The sequence below is a fragment of the Magnolia sinica genome, chromosome 2 (genome assembly GCF_029962835.1).
Source record: "Magnolia sinica isolate HGM2019 chromosome 2, MsV1, whole genome shotgun sequence".
NCBI lineage: Eukaryota > Viridiplantae > Streptophyta > Magnoliopsida > Magnoliales > Magnoliaceae > Magnolia > Magnolia sinica.
In genome coordinates, this window is record NC_080574.1 from 60,854,216 (window position 1) to 60,861,175 (window position 6,960).

At 38.2% G+C, this 6,960-nt stretch overlaps 1 long non-coding RNA gene across 1 annotated transcript; it reads right to left on the reverse strand.

Moving 5' to 3' along the window:
• Positions 1-4,465: 4,465 nt before the first annotated feature.
• LOC131228994 (uncharacterized) lies at positions 4,466-6,490 on the reverse strand. The gene is made up of 5 exons (XR_009163120.1): positions 6,420-6,490; positions 5,505-5,620; positions 5,181-5,239; positions 5,030-5,095; positions 4,466-4,888 (listed from the first exon to the last, which is right to left on the reverse strand). It is a non-coding gene; the product is annotated as an uncharacterized LOC131228994 (long non-coding RNA).
• Positions 6,491-6,960: the final 470 nt, after the last annotated feature.

Here is a 6,960-nt window from a genome sequence, read left to right on the forward strand (position 1 = left end):
TCATTTTAGAGCATTATCACAAAATGAATCATATCCCAAGGATCATCTGGACCATACCACAAATGGTAGTGATGATAATGATTTCCATTATTGAATTCAGTGGGCCCCACCATAATATTTATTTTCCATCCATTCTATTCATGAGGTCACAAAGACGATTAAGGAGGAAAAGCAAATATTATATTGATTCAAAACTTCAGAACCCAAATGGGGTGGTAGGCTTTCAAAACCCATCGCACCTGTGGTGTGGTCCACCGATCACCTGGATCTATCTCATTTTTAGTCTCAAGCCTTAAAGCAAGCCTTGCTAAATGGATGGGCGGTTTAGATGCAACACATATAACTGGGCCCCACACAAGGCCTACTCCACGAGCACCCATGGATGGACAACATGGATAACGCACATACATTATGGTGGGGTCCATGCACGTGGCCAGCACGTCAAATGGTTGGACAGTTGGATGGAATACATCCATCAATGGTTTCCTACCCAAATCACCGTCTAGATGGACCGATGGATAAAACGCATACATCTATGGTGGATCCCACCGGTCTAGCGTACTATCCCCAGCAATACATCATGGTGGCCCCCACCCGACCCCACATTCATAAACAGATGGACAGGAGTGGGTACAACACAAGCATCATGGTGGGGTGTAATCCCACCGTCCCAAATGGATGGTGCAGATGAAAAATATGGATCAAGGTTGGGTCCACGAGCGTGGCCCACCTAAGATGATCATGCCAAAAGGATGAAACACATATACGGTGGGGTCCACAGAACTGGTGACGTCACTGCTCCTTAGACGGTGGGGATTTCTCCTCACGTTAGAGGTAGTTGACACATACAGCTATGTAGTTGTTGTAGGTATGTTGGGTCCCATGTGGGAGTGGCCCCACCATATCATTTATTATTTTAATATAAAATATTAATTATATATCATATATATATATATGCGTGTGTGTGAGAGAGAGAGAGTAAGAGATGTCAGCGTCCAGCATCCTAGCAGTGGACAGACGGCCTAGATGGAAAACTCATCCATCATGGTAGGCCCCACATGAATGGATGGTCTCGCACACGTGCAACGAATGGGGCCCATGATCACATGGCCCACTTATGGACGGTGTGGATCGAATCCATTCATCATGGTGGGGTCCATATATCACTATTCAGTATACAGGATATAATACATATGTCATAGGTGGGCCACTCACATCATCATCATTACCAAGGAAAAAGAAAGAGAGAGATACGTGAAGGGAAGGGACCTCGCCACTATTGGGCCTTCCCTATACATACATTAAGTGGATGCCACAACAAGTGGGTGGTAAAAAATCAAAATCAATGGTGGATCACTCACCTATCGGCCTTCTCTTTTAGCTCCTTGGACTCCTATGCTCCTTGCTTTCAACTTTGATGAAGGTTGATGGTGATTGGAAGGTTGAAATAGGAGATGAGAGTAGAAAAGTGGGCCACACATGTTTTTGGGAGAGAGAGATTGGACATTGGAAGCTCTCATGGGATTTGGGGAGTGAAGATAAAAATGAGAGAGAAAGAGATGTGATGGATTGATATGGGATGGATGGAATGGATATTGTAAGGAATGGGGATGGGAAAGCATGGTTTGTTTAAATTTTTGGCAAAAGAGAGATGGGTAGGGAGAGAGAGAGTTGACTTGTGGAAAAGAAGGAATGGATGCTTGTACTTGGGATAGGGTGAGGTGGCATTGAGGTAATGGTAGTGTACTTGACTTGATTTGATGTGACATGTTGTAGAAATTCTCTTGGAATTTGTAACACACGACGTTTCTTCGGAATGAATGCGGGTCCACATCTCCTGGCCCGAGTATCGGATCGGTGCACGGGTCGCGGCGTTGGAACTACGGCGGCGGCGCAATTGCTAGGGTATAAGTTTCAAGTCGAGTCGACTTCGGTATGAAGGACCATGGAAGCCTATGGAATGGTGCAGGATAGGATACCATACACAGGAGACGATGGTGAATAATAGGATTTACCAATCTATCAATCTCTAATAAGAAAAAAAGATACTTAAAGCTATCGCATGCCTATTGTAATTTGAGTCACAACAAACTATTGAAAACTGAAAATATTCCTTAAAATCAACTATAAATCAATGAAGTTCAACATAAACTTGAATCAAAGAAAAATAAACATCCTAATCACGCTACAAGCTTCACCTCTTAGCCCTAGCTAAGAGATTTAGTTAACCATAGACATGATTGAACTATGAACTCTTAAATAAAACATGAAAAACAACTAAAGAAGAAGAAGAAAGACTCTTGGAGATAGCTCTCCACCCTTTTTCTCTACTCCTTAAACCTTAGAAGATGCTTTGGAGCATCCTAGGAACTCCTATTTATAGTTGGGGAACTCCAACTTTCGCACCGAGTTGGAAGAATCTGGAAACCACCTCAAATTTACATAGTCCACATAAGCTCCATGTAACACCTTCGATGCATCGAAGGGCCTTCGATTGAATCGTCGATTGAATCTTTGATGCATATAAGTTCCTTCAATGCCATCGAAACTTGTCGGTCGGACCGAATTAATCTTCGGTCGAACCGAATTAACTCCTTTCAACGCTAGAGCTTTTTGTGCATTTTCGGTCACACCGAATCCTCCCTTCGGTTGAACCGAACTGAGTTTCAGTCGGACCGAATTAGCTTCTGAATTTCATCTTTGGTCACTGGACTGTTTTGTGCGATTTCGGTCAGACTGAACTTGGGTTCGGTCAGACCGAACTTGTCTATTTTCTACCCTGAATTCTGAAGTCTTTCAAGTCCTTTCTTCATCCTGTGTAGTTGGTTTCCTTGGATCTTTGGTAGTAAATTCTTCATTCTTGGTCTCCTAAGATCCATCGTTTGCCTTGGTGATTCTTGAGCATCAAATCCATGTTTTTAGCATTCTTTTCAATTCAAGCTCTCAGATTCACCTTACAACATATACATGTACAAAATATACCATAAAGCCTTATCATGTTCCTAAAACTAAGATATAATTAGGGAAACTATGCAATATTTGACACCCAACAACCTCATCAACTAGCATTTTATTAGTCCCGAGCAAAACATGCGTGAAATAATCCTCAATTCTTAAAGTTCAAACCTTCTTTCAAAAATAATCTTTTGTGTAATCAAGTAGGAATGAGTATAATCCAAGGATGTGAGAGTGAAAATTTGAAAACCTAGAGCCGAATCAAATGAGAAATCAATCAAATAGGTTCTTCATGTATCAAGTTTTTCTAACGTGCTTAGTGAATTCCAGTTACTTTCCACAAAAATATACTATCATTACATAATATTAGTCATGCTCGTCACCTTAAGATTAATTGAATAATCAACTACGATTTCAAACTTATCCCCTTTTCATTCTTTTTTCAGCTTTTTAATTTTTATCGATGATCACTTTTTATTTATTCATTCTTTTCAGACTTTTTATCTCTTTCATTCTTTGCCGTCTTTTCATCATACATGACCTTTTTGTCGATCTCACTGTTTTTTAATTGGTTCTTTTCATCTTTTAGGGTAGATAAATTTCTAGACTTAATTCTCAATATTTATCAATGATTCTCATGCTAACAATCAGAAATTATAACATGACCTACAAAAGACAAATTGAATGCATCTTGTGATTTAGATGAACATGATATTCAAATTTTCTCTTAATCAATTAAGTGCAAGCACTTTAAGTGATAGACTACTCGATTAATCAAACTCCAACAATTCAAAATTCAATCTTCATCTTATCATACTCAAAACATTCTGAAAAATCAAAAAATTTAAGCAATTTTTGCTCAATAACTAAGAAAAACACCGATTAGGTTAGAAACTTACTTAATCCACACTCCCAACTTAAAATCTACATTGTCTTCAATGTTAAAGATATGAGCATGCAATGCTAATGAGACAACGAAAATAATGGAGAATTGATGGAAAGGTAGTACCTGAAGCGAATTGCAGCTCTTCCAAAGTTCTCGATGTGAAGATGGGTTAGCATAAGACTCAATCCAACGAAAGTAAACTATCCTAGTCCTAAACCCTATGAAAAATAGGGAAAAGGCTACGGATAAAAACCGTAGCTAAATCCCAATTGCTATGGTTATAGTCCGTAGTACGACCGTAGCAATTGGTGGTGTAGCTAAAGGTCAAAAGGCTATGGCGACGGATTAAATCCGCAGTAATATCTATCAATAGCTACAAATATAATCCGTAGCTATATATACAACTACGGATAATATCTATTGCTAAAAGTAGAATGAAATTCGTAGCAATATGCTGAAGTTAGAGACCTCTTTCGTTATACCAGGAAAAAGAAAGAGGAACTTGGCTACTTAAAAAATAATAAAATAAAATAAAAATTCATAGTAACAGAATCCAGAATGTTGAAGGTCATCTAAGCTAATACAATTCATGCTGCTAGGAATAGTACATAAAATGCAATCAGGAAAGAAAATGATGCATTCATATTACAAATAGCAATCAAATCATACAATGCATCCTACATTCACATTTCTAAATAAACAAATTTCAGAATACAACAGATCGCCGGTTGTAAGTATAATAGGAGCAGAGGACGATGATCAAACAGAGAAAGTTATAGGATTAGACCCAAAACCATCCAGAATTGCTAGCAGGTTCGCCGGAACATAACTCTGAGAATAACCACTACAGCCTTACTCTAACATGGTGAGACCAAGCACATTCTAACTCCGATTCTCCATTAAGACTTCATCATCTAGCTCCTGGATCTAAAGAGAAAATGCTTTGGCCAGCTTGTGCTACGCCCATGCCAAGCTTGGGTCAGGCCTTTGCTCTTAAGTGTTAGGCTGGGCTTGCAACCCTTACTAAAGAACTTGGTTTTGCCTTGCCTAAAGCTTATTATAGTTCAACGAGGATAAGCGCCAACCAAACTCCAAAAAGAGTGCAACATACACAAGCAACTTGTGAATAAACCTGTTGATCACATACTGGTCATTGGCACCACAGCTTAAAAGAAAGAGCACATGCACCTGGAGGGAATAACCCACCATCTTTGAGAAAGCTATAATGGTCACATCTTTTCCTTCTCGTTCTATCTGTTAATGGAGGGCATGAGATGAGGAACTTTAAGAAAAACATTAAATTTGTAGATAACGTGTGATGCACTCTAAAAAATCATACCTTAGCTTTTCCTATTGGAAGGCAGAATGGTAGCATTGTAAAACATCAACACTTCCAGCCTAAATTTGTACATGGGTTTCAAGATTTAGAAAATCCGAGCCATAAATTGTTAAGAAAGATCTCTAAGAAAATGCTTTAAATTAGTGACAACAAAACATGATCCCGATGAAACAGTAGAAAATATCCATCGCAACTTTTTTCTTACTGATAAACATTTATGCCAAGGTGTCCCGTATCCGTTACGATACGGCTGTATAAAAATAAAATAAAATATTGAAGATAGCATTCTGAAAGTACAAATACAAGAATCCCACTCCGAGATACTTGTAACCTCTCATGAGCTTCCTTCACTGTTTTTCCATCTTTCTTTTTCCTCCAGTTATGGCCATCCTTGCGGAAGTATCTCAGTACCTTCCGATCAAAAAGAAAAAGTGATCCACCTGGCAAGGAAAATGCATCCCAAAATTATATATATATTTTTTACATAATAGAAGAAAATGATTGAAAATGATTCATAGTAAGGAAGGTTTTGATTGATAAAGTGTTTCAAATGACACAATGAAAATGCAAAATAACAAAATCAGAGATCTGTCAAAACCAAAATTTAGGAGGTTTAAGATAATGTTCTTCACATGCCATACTTTAGACAACCTAGCTAAGCTCACCAAGGAAAGTCTATCAATTTACACAACAACTAGACCTTCAAAAGAAAAACTGAATACAACGGCTAGCAAAAAGCTCCCAAGACTAATTTCACTCATTATCATTACCGTGCCTTGTCCAAGACTAATCTCACTATACACTGAAATTTCTAGCTAAAAGGTATTGATGGATCAAGACACTTGGGATAGTTGGCACCTTGTATTTGAGTGTGTTTAATGGCCCGTTTGGGAACTTTTATTTGGAATGCATTGGAATCTAAATTACAATTACATTGAAATCAATGTGATTATGAATCCTCAATTGTGTTTGGTTGCTTGTAATTGGAATGCACTAGAATCCAAACTTTTTTACTATAATTTACAACCCCACAATGCCTGTAAATCCACACTCTTAAATTATTGGCCATTAGCTCTTGAATGATCGGTAGTACTGTAGTAGACCAGTCTGTCCATAGACTATGAATCTTAGAGCTGTTTTTCATCCAGAGTAGAAACCAGATGTAATCTAAATTAGCACATAAGGATCCAAATATTAACATAAATGACTCTATGGGGTATTTAAAAAAAATGGTGATACCTGCAGGATATCCATGGATGTGGAAGGTCGGTGACATTCGTGTGGAGAGGCTTCTGCACTTCAGGGAGATTAGATAAGCTTCAATGTTCTCAGGTGAACAAGGATCAAACTCCAAATCCTGTTTTTGACTGACGATCAACGATGGAAATGGATGAAGAAGAAATTGAAGGGCATTCTTAGTTGTTGTTCTAAGTTTTTATTTAAGAATAAGGCAGTGTTTGGATATGCTATTTACCAAATTACAATAACACCGTTCAAAATTCGTGAAGAGGAAGTTGCACTCGAAATGTTCTTACATTTCATTCAAATCCAATCTGAAACTAAGACAATTGCGATTTGTGCCATGATCCTTAACATAAATGCTAATGAAGGGAATTATGATTCACCACATTTGGATGTTAGATTGGATTGAATTGCACTCTCCATTGTTTCAAGTCGACTTGAAATGCATGGAATATCAATTAGAGGCTTCATCCCCACTTCAGATCAAAATGACGTTGTCCCCAACTTGGACATTTCCTTTATAATGAATCGAACGCCG